This window comes from Crinia signifera, chromosome 12 (genome assembly GCF_055691185.1).
Source record: "Crinia signifera chromosome 12, ASM5569118v1, whole genome shotgun sequence".
Lineage (NCBI taxonomy): Eukaryota > Metazoa > Chordata > Amphibia > Anura > Myobatrachidae > Crinia > Crinia signifera.
The window spans coordinates 87,364,360-87,376,529 of record NC_139228.1 but is presented as its reverse complement, the minus strand read 5'-3'; the positions used below and the strand labels follow the sequence as shown (position 1 = coordinate 87,376,529).

At 47.3% G+C, this 12,170-nt stretch overlaps 1 long non-coding RNA gene across 2 annotated transcripts in view; it reads left to right on the top strand.

The window, feature by feature from the left end:
* Positions 1–6,310: 6,310 nt before the first annotated feature.
* Positions 6,311–12,170, top strand: part of LOC146049930 (uncharacterized) — a 29,208-nt gene continuing 23,348 nt past the window's right edge. The window contains exon 1 of one of the 2 annotated variants that reach the window (XR_014466237.1): positions 6,311–6,486. This is a non-coding gene — a long non-coding RNA (uncharacterized LOC146049930). Of the gene's footprint in view, positions 6,487–6,823; positions 6,960–12,170 lie in introns of those variants that run through there. The other variant, XR_014466236.1, reaches the window with a different exon arrangement.

Genomic DNA, 12,170 nt, shown 5'->3' with positions numbered 1-12,170 from the left:
CAGGTGTACTGAAGTGTTTCTAGGAGGGGGTGTTGTGCTGTAGTGGGGTACAGATGTATACCTAGGAGGGGTATTATGCTGTGGGGGTGTACTAAAGTATCAACGAGTGGGTATTGGCCATAGAAGCAATTAGCAGTTCTTGTTGCTTCCAGGTAATGGGTCAATTGCCATTATAATGGTGTGGAAATGCTGCCAACGCCCCCACAACTGGCCCTTTCTCAGCCCAATTTTTGTACGCAGCAGATGGAATTAAGTCACACCAAACTGATTGGAACCCGGTGGTATATAATTGTTTTATCACGCCCGATTTCCCTTCTAAATTGACAGAAGATAGGGCGATATTCAGTTGATCTATTTTTTGCACATATCGCTCTCATTATTGTCAGGTTTAGCCACGCATTTCCGTATTTTAACTCACCACCCCCGGGATAGCGAGACAAAATGCTGGGGGAAAACAATCTAATACCGCTCCGTCCAGGACCGGCTCTACCATTAGACAGCTTCAGGCAGATGCCTAGGGGCTCCAGAAAGAGGGGAGGGCATCCTTGAGTCTATCACAAAATGAAGGTTGACTGAGAGAGGTATCCTTGTGGAACTTAGTATAAATGACAAGTGTTGAACTTCTAAGACGCCACCTCCACACTTTCACCTGAGGTTCTGGAAAGTGGACATTGGTGTGTGGGTGATGGAGGGAGCAGTAGGCTGAAGCTTTGTCTGTGTGCCGAAAATCTTTGAAGCGGCCCCAAGTGTGTCTCACTGCTCACCATTCTGTGAGCTTGTGTGTCTCACTGCTTAGCTGTACCATTCTGTGAGCTTGTGTGTCTCACCGCTCAGCTGTACCATTCTGTGAGCTTGTGTGTCTCACTGCTTAGCTGTACCATTCTGTGAGCTTGTGTGTCTCACCGCTCAGCTGTACCATTCTGTGAGCTTGTGTGGCTTACCGCTCAGCTGTACCATTCTGTGAGCTTGTGTGTCTCACCGCTCAGCTGTACCATTCTGGGAGCTTGTGTGGCTTACCGCTCAGCTGTACCATTCTGTGAGCTTGTGTGTCTCACCGCTCAGCTGTACCATTCTGTGAGCTTGTGTGGCTCACCGCTTAGCTGTACCATTCTGTGAGCTTGTGTGTCTCACCGCTCAGCTGTACCATTCTGTGAGCTTGTGTGTCTCACCGCTGTTATTACTCTAGCTGTTTCTATATCACAATAATTGCACTTGCTGTTGATCAGGGCAGCACTACCAGGGTGGACATTTGCTGAAGTGACTGCGACAGTGCAACTGTCACTGAAGTCTTCAGTATGATCCAGTTACTGTATATTCACTTCAGACTGCATTTGGAGTAAGTGCCTGATTCAGACATGTTTGCTAAGCTGCGTATGTTTGCAGCATAGCGAACAGGTAACCACCGCCCGACCGAACGGCCACCCCCCGCAGCCGCGCAAATGTGTATGCTTACATGTCCTCTCACATGCGGCTGCATGGGCAAAAAATCATTTGATGGTCACCGACAATCGAAGGATTTTGACAAGGATTACATGTCTTACTCGTACGCTCGTGGGTAATGCAGGCTGCATGCCCTGTCATGAAAACATGTTCCGCTCCTCGCCCCAACACTCAGTCCCCGTTCGTACGCCGAACCATTTCAGGTGGTGCGTCATCGCGTTTCAGACAAATTTCGGCACAATTTGCAGCACTTTGAATCTTTTGCACACCATTGCTCCGAAACTACAAGTGCCACAGACACGAGTGATAGCTCATTTGAAAGGGCTTAAAAGGGTCCTCCCTATAATGTAACAACTATTGATCTACACTGAAAATTTTAGAAGCATTTGTGCTTGGAACTCGTGAAACAGCATCATCCCACGAAAGAAGAGCAAGGATCTGAGTCAAAATCCTCACAAAACCGACAACCACCATTAACTTCGGCAAAGTTGAGCCGCAGGTATAGAAAGAAGAAAAAATTAGGAGAATCGGATCACCAGGAAAGAAGTTATGGAGCTCGAGATACTAGCGTGCAGAACGCTTCTTCGCATCCGGGTCCCTCAGGAGGGCCACCAAAACGTCCTATGATGTCGGATATGTATTTGCCAAATTGAGACAAAGCTGACGAGACCACCTCATAGCCCAACCTTTGTCACAATGGACCCTTCAATGCTGTTACTAAAGCAACCAGCAGTGTTGTCACGCTACTCTAGCGCAGACAAACAGATCGCCAAGCTATTTCTAAACAATTCCATGTGTGCGGTGTCTGTGATCGCCTCTGGCACAAGGGTGAACTGTGCAAGTGCACCACTGATCACATTTGCGTACTAACTATGGCGTTTGGAGAGACAGAGCACAGAGCAGAGGTTCTGGCATATGGTATGTGTATGCGATCATTGCAACAAAAGGAATCACAAACCATGAACTCTGTCACAGCTCACCATGGTGGAAGAACATCTCATTTGTCCGTGTCTTCCTTTTATGCAATTTCGGGCTCTTGCTTTGACCACTCTAAATGCCTACTACGCTCGGCAATACCTCGATCGACCTCACATTCACGCGCAATTTGGACCTACGAGCTCATCAATATGTATCCTGCTTTACTTATCACCGGCCAATTGTACATAGGCTAGCTATGTCTGACAAACAAACAAATCATATATTGAACTATGTGTTTCAATCCTTATCCGATACCCTTACAAGACAGACATGTAATCCATGTTCGGTAGGTGTCACAAACGTCAATCTACCAAGGGCCCTTTTTTTTCCCATTCGCAAATCAAAGTCTGACTTTTATTTCCGACGGAGATGGCTGAAAAGGGGGGCGGGCATCTGCACCCCAGCAGCATCGACCCACCTGCATTCCCAGGAATCGGTCCTGACCGGTTAAACCTGAATGAGGCCCTACACACCGAAGAAAAAAATCATCTCTATTCACCGGAAGACATCCAAAGATGCTATTTTTTTCTTTGTTTCACAAGTTTGGAGGCCAAAGATCTATGAATAATTACAAGGCAAAACAAAGTTTAGGGGATTCTCTAGGTACTTACTGTGCGCCTTCTGCTACAGTCATGTTACTAGTCCCTAGTCATTCCACAGGCTACATTCCCATAACAATTGAATCACCCCCAGTAAATAAGTCCTGTACTATGAGTCAGGTACTTTACTGGCAGAGCAGGCGCGTCTGAGCCCCTTGCTGGGTATGATGATAACCACTTCAGTGTAGATTATCACCGCAGGAGTCTCAAACTAAGCAAATAATTCATTACATTTTACCCAGAGGTTAATAAATCTTTCTGAAATTGCAGATAGCAACTGAAATTCTTTTTAAGATAAAATGTGCTGGCACACAGTAAATATAATATTGCTTTATAAAGCTAAAATAACAAAATTACTAAACAGAACGAACAATCTTAAAACATAACAAAGTATAAGAAGAATCTTACATATTACTTGTTCAGGTCCCTTCGCTCCACCGCGCGTATACATGAGGGGGGGGGGTGATGTTTGCCTAATGCGTATGCACATTTATTTAGCGGCGGGCGGCGCTAAATCTGCAAGAAATGCTGCAAACTTCGCATCGTTGCGTGTTGATAAGAATAACCTCCTTTGTACAGTAGGATACAAGTTGCTTCAAATTGGATTTCAGTTTAAAATAAAAGAACTATTCATTCAATACTGTATATACGATGGGCACATTATGATTTATTTCTAACTAGTTACCAGCCCATCACAATGACGGAAAACTTCATAGGGCGCCACCTAGTGGCCGCAGGCGTGCAAAACACTTGAATCCCCCAAATAGGAGAGGAGCACAAATAGCCTTTTCTTACATTGCACATATGCATACATTCATTCATTCATTCAATTGCATTTATTAAATTTGTGTTTACAATTCTTATTTTATTTACTTATTTAATAGTTAAAATCCCATCAAAATGACAGTTTAGTCCCAATCTGCTCTTACCTCTAATCTCTGTCTTCACAGCTCCATTTCCAGAGGCCCGATTCGGACCTGCTTCCTGGGCTGCGAGCAACCATGTAAATGCCACCCCGCTGAGCACCCCCACACCCCGTAAGCAGACATGTGCACAGGGGGAAAATCAATCACTTTAAAAGAATGTCCCCCTTGCTCACAGCGCTGAGTAAGTGTAGATTTATCCAGTCCTGCGATGGTCGTGGGGAGAAGGAGGCCACTGACGATGTCAGTGGCCCCTCCTTCCCAACGGCCTGGGAACACCTGTGTTTTCTGAGGCACTCCCAGAAAACACATGGTTACCGCCTCCAAACACCCGCATGGTGTCAGTCAATCTGCGAGCAACCATGGCGGCCTTCGTACAGATGGCTTGCGCGTACACACAGTGTACTGTGCGTCATCCGATAATTGCTCGTGCTCCGAATTCACAGCACAGCGAACAGGCTTGAATCGTGCCCCATATCCAGCAAGTTTGAAGCAGATCATTTTGATTTCACTTTCTGTTAAAGAGTAAGGGTGCATACACACTGTACAATTTTTTTGACCAATTTGGTTGAAAGACATTTCGATTGAACCCAGTGTCCTGGACTAAAGATGTTGACAAAAGATATTGACGACAGACGAAAGAAGAAAGATCTAGCTACAGTTTATAGGCTCTTTTTGAAAGATATTCAAATTGAGCTGCATGCACAGTTGACGAACAATCTTGATGAACAACTGGCGGGTATGCGCATCATCATTCATCGTTTGTTTGTTGACAATATCTTTTGTCAACATCTTCTGTCCGGGACACTGGGTTCAATGGAAATGTCTTTCAACCAAATTGGTCAAAAAATTGTACAGTGTGTATGCACCTTTACTCGGTCTGTCTAGTGGCCTTTAGTGGTTACTGGAGGTACTGCACCTCAGAGGTTATCCTTTTATATATATTGTATATATTTAGATTTATTTTTACTTTGCATATTGTGAGGACTAGAACCTTGCTCAAGTCTAGTATATAGCACCTTACATTTTACATGAATAAGGCCAGCAATGGTAGAACTACAACTGCCAGCAGTTCATCCTAGCTATTACTGCTTTGATACCTGTTCTAATGCTTTGGGAACCTGGTTTACACGTGTTCAGCATTTTCTATGATAGACAGAATGCTGCCCCCCTCCCTGTAAATCTCACACACCCTTATAATTAGGACTTATTACAGACCACTACTGACATGTATATTTTATAGAGACTTAGACACACAGTGATTTGATCATCACCGCACCACGTCAATATTTTATTACAGTTTGCGCATTAAGGTGATACGAACACAGGCTTTAATCTCGGATGCTTATAAAATATTCATTCTTCTGGGAACCCCTGTGGTTCCACCGTATTCATTTTTCATAAGTGCCCCCAATGTAAAAAGTTGAGGGCCGGTCACGTTAAATTTATGGCTCCCGGCATAACGGTATGCACAATAGATTACAGGGCTCTTTTATATACTGTATATTGTTACAACGTCCCTTTCACCATATAAGAAGATATAGTTGCAGCCTTTTTATGTTGTAGCAGTTTATATCAGCACTTTATGATGACTGAATACAGTAACCGCATCCAGAAGATGTTATTCTTTTAGCTGCAAGGGGATGCGTTCTGTATTAAATATTCAGCAGACTTTTAGAATACGTGGCTTTAAACCTTGTCATTTTCACAGCCTTTTATATAGCAGATTACTCACTTGAGTCTGCACAGGAGAAAGGGCTGGCGTTTACTGGAGTAGACTAAGAAATAGATGGATGTACTAGTCATAGAGGCATATACCCATATGTCCACAAGGTGGCGCATGCTGGCTAGATAACTTAGCTGGAAAGCCTCAGAGAGGGACTCATGATTAATTGGAACCATTTGCAGAAAGAAGGATTTTAACAGCTGTAAACATGATGTTATATGCGGAGTCAAAAGCACAAAAAGTGGTATACAAATTATATATACAGCAAGCAAGATGAATGTGGGGCATGTTTACACACAGATACCCTTACGTGCTTTGGAATACCTATAATTTATGCATCTACGAAATTATATTAACTCACCCAAGTCCCACGCCCGCATACGCTGCAGACATGCATTGCTGAAAAAAAATTTTGTGGCTGATATTTTCCTTGTGATTTCCACATGCGCAGTACATAAGTCCCTGGGAACGAGACCCGTGTTTTCGGAGACCTTCACATGCACAGTAGACCATAGTTGCCGACCTTTAATTTCTCCCAGAGGGGAGACCAGATACCACACGTGGGGGGTAGGGGGGGGGGGGTTTGACGATGAAGTCGCCAAGCCACGCCCCCCCCACCCTGCACAAACTTCATGATTAACGGGTCTGCAGAGATAAAATGCGGCGTGAATGACGCAAAATGATGCGATTCGTGTCATTTTAGTCAGGCTCCCCATTTTGAATTAGAGGCTGCAGGGGGGTGCAGCAGCTCCGGGCACATGCGGGAGGCTTGCCCATCTTAACGGAGGGCCAGAGGAGGACCCAATTTTCGGGAGTCTAGGCAAGTATGCAGTAGATTCTGGCTATAACTTGTTTTGATAACAAAAAACACATTCAGTATAAGGTTTGACTTTAAGAAATAAAAACACTCTACTGCAGGGGCGTAGCTACAATAAAGGCAGCCCCCGCAGCTGCTTGGGGGAGCCAACTGCGGTGGGCGCCCAGCGTACTAACTAGTGTGCAGGGTGGGATGACAGGCAGCAGCTGCTGCTGGACGGGACTCAGGAGCCGGGGCTTACAAGGACAGCAGCAGCAGAGGAAGTGACTTTACTTTCACTTTCCACGCTGCAGTTCTGAGCCCCGCCTCCTCCCTCCAGTCACTGCTGAGCCGAGCCTGACTGAGAACAAGCATGGGTTCCTGGGGCCGGAGCTGCTGCCTCTTCTCTGCCAGTGACAATTAAGCTGGCCCCTGCAAACACCTGCTGCTGGTCTCCCTAATGCTGCTGCTGGCAGGCCCTCCACCCAGCGCCAGTGGTATGTACAATATTATTAATATCTTGGGATACATGTATGGATGTCATTTTGGGGACATATGGATGTATGTATGTATGTATGTATGTATGTATGCATGAGGGTGAAGTGTATGTATGTATGTATGTATGTATGTATGTATGTATGTAGGAGGCAGTGTGTGTGTGTTTGTGTGTATGTATGTATGTATGTATGTATGTATGTATGCATAAGGAAGTCAGTGTATGTATGTATGTATGCATGCATGAGGTAGGTAGTGTATGGATGGTTGTATGTATGTATGTATGTATGAGGGAGGCAGTGTATGTATTTATGTATGCATAAGGAAGTCAGTGTGTGTATGTATGTATGTATGTATGTATGTATGTATGTATGAGGTAGGCAGTGTATGGATGTGCTTTATGTATCAGGGAGGCAGTGTATGTATGTATGTATGTATGTATGTATGTATGTATGTATGAGGTAGGCAGTGTATGTATGTATGCATTAGGAAGTCAGTGTGTGTATGTATGTATGTATGTATGTATGTATGTATGAGGGAGGCAGTGTATGGATGTTCTGTATGTATCAGGGAGGCAGTGTATGTATGTATGTATGTATGTATGTATGTATGTATGAGGTAGGCAGTGTATGTATGTATGTATGCATTAGGAAGTCAGTGTATGTATGTATGTATGTATGAGGGAGGCAGTGTATGTATGAGGTAGGCAGTGTATGGATGTGCTGTATGTATCAGGGAGGCAGTGTATGTATGTATATATGTATGTATGTATGAGGTAGGCAGTGTATGCATTTATGCATTAGGAAGTCAGTGTATGTATGTATGTATGTATGTATGAGGGAGGCTATGTATGTATGTATGCATAAGGAAGTCAGTGTATGTATGTATGTATGTATGCATGCATGAGGTAGGTAGTGTATGGATGGATGGTTGTATGTATGTATGAGGGATGCAGTGTATGTATGTACTGTATGTATCTGTATATATCAGGGAGGCAGTGTATGTATGTATGAGGTAGTCCGTCTATGCCCGCCCCTCAGTCCTGCGTTCCATCCCAGTGCCTACCCCACTCCCTGCCCAATATCTGTCCCCACTCTACCTGCCCAGTATCTGCCCACCGACTCACTGGATATCCTCTCTCTCCCCCCTATGCCTGCCCAGCATCTGCCCCCCTCCTCTCCCTGCCAACCATCCGTACCCCTTCTCCCTGTCCACCATCCGGCCTCTGTCTGCCCACCATCCATCTCCTCTCTCTGCCCACCATCCGTTCCCCCTCTCCCTGTCAATCATCCCTGCAAACCACCCCCTCTCTCTGCCCACCATTCATCCCCCCTCCCTCTTCCCAGCACCTGTCTTCCTCTCTCTGTCTAATGTCTGTCCCCCTCCATCCCCAGCATCTCTCCCCTCTCTCTGTCCAGCATCTGTACCACCTCCCTGCCCATCACCTGTCCCCCTCTTCCTGCCCGACATCTGTACCACCCTCTCTCTACCCAGCATCTGCCCCATGCGCACTCCTCAGCATCTATCTCCCCTCTCCCCACATCTGTCTCCCTCTCTCTGCCCAGCATATACCCATCTGTCCCCAGCTAGAACTGTATCCCATGCACCCGGAATGATGAAAATGAATTTGTGGCTCCTGGGAACAGTATTTCCTTGTAGTCCACAACCCGTTGTATTAGACCATACACACTTTTCTAGGAACCTGCACGAAACTGCCCCTCCCCCCCCCCATTTATTTATTGTAGTGCCCCCACTGTCATTTTTTCTGGATCCCTGTGTGTGTGTATATGTATGTATGTATGTATGTATATATATATATATATATATATATATATATATATATATATATATATATATATATATATATATATATATATATATATATATATATATATATAGTTAGTGGGGGGGGCGCCACCACTTTTTTGGCTTGGGGGAGCAAAATTTATAGTTACGCCACTGCTCTACTGCAGGGGTGGCCAAACCTGTCCTCAAGATCTACCAACAGTTTATGTTTTTCAGGCCACCCGTGGGTCTATAGAAGGAATGAATGTGTAGTACGTGCTTGAAAATGTGACAGTTAGTAATGACTACAACAGCTGCGGTTGGAAACATCCCGGGCGAAATGTAATAGGGTGCGATTTTTTTCGTAAGAAAAAAATCGCACCAAATCGCACCTTTAAAAATTGCGTTTTTTGCCGCGAATTCGCATACTGTATGTAATGAGATGCGAATTTTCAGCAAAAAAGTGCGATATGGTGCGATTTCTGGCGATTTTTAAGTCCTGAAAATGTGCGATTTTCAGTCATGAAAATCGGCACATTTTCAGTACTGTGCGGTGTGTGGAAAAAAAAAAAAAGAAAGAAAATAAACGGCGTGCGGTCCCCCCTCCTAAGCATAACCAGCCCCGGGCTCAAAAAGCCGGTGCTGGTATCATAAAATCCGAGGGACAAACAAATAAGGGTTCCCTTGATTTAATGAAACCAGCACCAGGTTCAAGGTCCAGCGCTGGTTCCCAAAATACGGGGGACAAAATGACTAGGGGTCCCCCGTATTTTGAGAACCAGCACCAGACCCAACCAGCCAGCAGGGTAATGCCACAGCCGGGGGACACTTATTATATAAGGTCCCGCAGCCAAAGCATTATCCCCGTGGCTGGTCAGCATGGGCAGGGGTCCTGGGGAAGTGGGGACCCCCCCAATGAAGGGGTCTCCCCCCTCCAGGACTTACCAGCCCATGCTGAAAGTCCGGGGCTGTCCCCGATGCCCCTGGGCGGTGGGCATCGGGCTGATGAAAAGTGTAAAAAAAAAGAATAAAAACTATTGTCTTCTACTGTAGAACTATGAGTCCCAGCAAGCCTACCCCGCATGCTGGGACTTGGAGAACCACAAGTCCCAGCATGCGGGGCATTAAAGGGCCCACTGGCACTTGTAGTTCTACAGTACAAAAAATAGTTAAATAAAACACACTGACACCCTGAAAAATAAAAGTTTAATACATCCACAGCCCACACATACTGATACTTACCTACCTTGAGCCCGTAGGTCGGTCCCTGGATCCGGGGCTCCAGGGCTGAAGAGTCCGGTTCCGGGGCCTTGGTCCTGGTTCCGGGGCTGGTCCGGGGCTCCAGGGCTGAAGAGTCCGGTTCCGGGGCCTTGGTCCTGGTTCCGGGGCTGAAGAGTCCGGTTACGGGGCCTTGGTCCTGGTTCCGGGGCTGGTCCGGGGCTCCAGGCCTGAAGAGTCCGGTTCCGGGGCCTTGGTCCTGGTTCTGGGGCTGGTCCGGGGTCCTGGGCTCCAGGGCTGATGTCTCCGGGGTCCAGGATCCGAAGTAATCCAAAAGGGGTACCTAAGGAAGGAAATCCTACTCACCTGGTCCCCGGCGACGACACCAGCATTTTTTCCGGCAGACGCGCTGCTCCCATCTGGTACCCGCTCACGGACTGGAGAGGCGCAGAGATGTTTCATCTTCCGCGCCTCTCCTCAGACTGATTCTATTGGCCGCCTAGCGGCCAATCAGGAGCCGAGAAAGTCGGCTCCTGATTGACCGCTAGGTGGCCAATAGAATCAGTCTGAGGAGAGGCGCGGAAGATGAAACATCTCTGCGCCTCTCCAGTCCGTGAGCGGGTACCAGCCGGGAGCAGCACGTCTGCCGGAGAAGATGCCGGGGTCGTCGCAGGGGACCAGGTGAGTAGGATTTCCTTCCTTAGGTACCCCTTTTTGATAACTTCAGATCCTGGACCCCGGAGACATCAGCCCTGGAGCCCAGGACCCCGGACCAGCCCCGGAACCAGGACCAAGGCCCCGGAACCGGACTCTTCAGCCCTGGAGCCCCGGACCCCAGACCAGCCCCGGAACCAGGACCAAGGCCCCGGAACCGGACTCTTCAGCCCTGGAGCCCCGGACCCCGGACCAGCCCCGGAACCAGGACCAAGGCCCCGGAACCGGACTCTTCAGCCCTGGAGCCCCGGACCCCGGACCAGCCCCGGAACCAGGACCAAGGCCCCGGAACCGGACTCTTCAGCCCTGGAGCCCCGGACCCCGGACCAGCCCCGGAACCAGGACCAAGGCCCCGGAACCGGACTCTTCAGCCCTGGAGCCCCGGACCCCGGACCAGCCCCGGAACCAGGACCGAGGCCCCGGAACCGGACTCTTCAGCCCTGGAGGCCCGGACCCAGGATCCAGGTTCCGACCTACGGGCTCAAGGTAGGTAAGTATCAGTATGTGTGGGCTGTGGATGTATTAAACTTTTATTTTTCAGGGTGTCAGTGTGTTTTATTTAACTATTTTTTGTACTGTGGAACTACAAGTGCCAGCGGGCCCTTTAATGCCCCGCATGCTGGGACTTGTGGTTCTCCAAGTCCCAGCATGCGGGGTAGGCTTGCTGGGACTCATAGTTCTACAGTAGAAGACAATAGTTTTTATTCTTTTTTTACACTTTTCATCAGCCCGATGCCCACCGCCCAGGGGCATCGGGGACAGCCCCGGACTTTCAGCATGGGCTGGTAAGTCCTGGAGGGGGGGGGGACCCCTTCATTGGGGGGGTCCCCAATTCCCCAGGACCCCTGCCCATGCTGACCAGCCACGGGGATAATGCTTTGGCCGCGGGACCTTATATAATAAGTGTCCCCCGGCTGTGGCATTACCCTGCTGGCTGGTTGGGTCTGGTGCTGGTTCTTAAAATACGGGGGACCCCTAGTCATTTTGTCCCCCGTATTTTGGGAACCAGCGCTGGACCTTGAGCCTGGTGCTGGTTTCATTAAATCAAGGGAACCCCTATTTGTTTGTCCCTCTGATTTTATGACACCAGCACCGGCTTTTTGAGCCCGGGGCTGGTTATGCTTAGGAGGGGGGACCGCACGCCGTTTTTTTTCTTTTTTTTTGTTTTAACTATTTTTTTTACAACAGAACCATGCACAGATCTCAATGATCTGTGCATGTTTGTGATAAAATCGCCAGGCAGAACCTGGTCTATTTTTTTTGCGATTTTTAGTAATCTTTACTAAAAATCGCAACTCATTAAATATGCGAGTTCTATCCTTTTTAATGGAAAAACATCTGGATGCGATTTTTAGTCTAACTAAAAATCGCACCTTTAAAAAATGCGATTTTTGCCGCAAATCGCACCCTATAAAATATGAGATTTTTGGGAAATGCCCGAAAACGGCATATTTTGCAGAAAAAAATCGCAAAAAAAAACGCCTCCCATTACATTT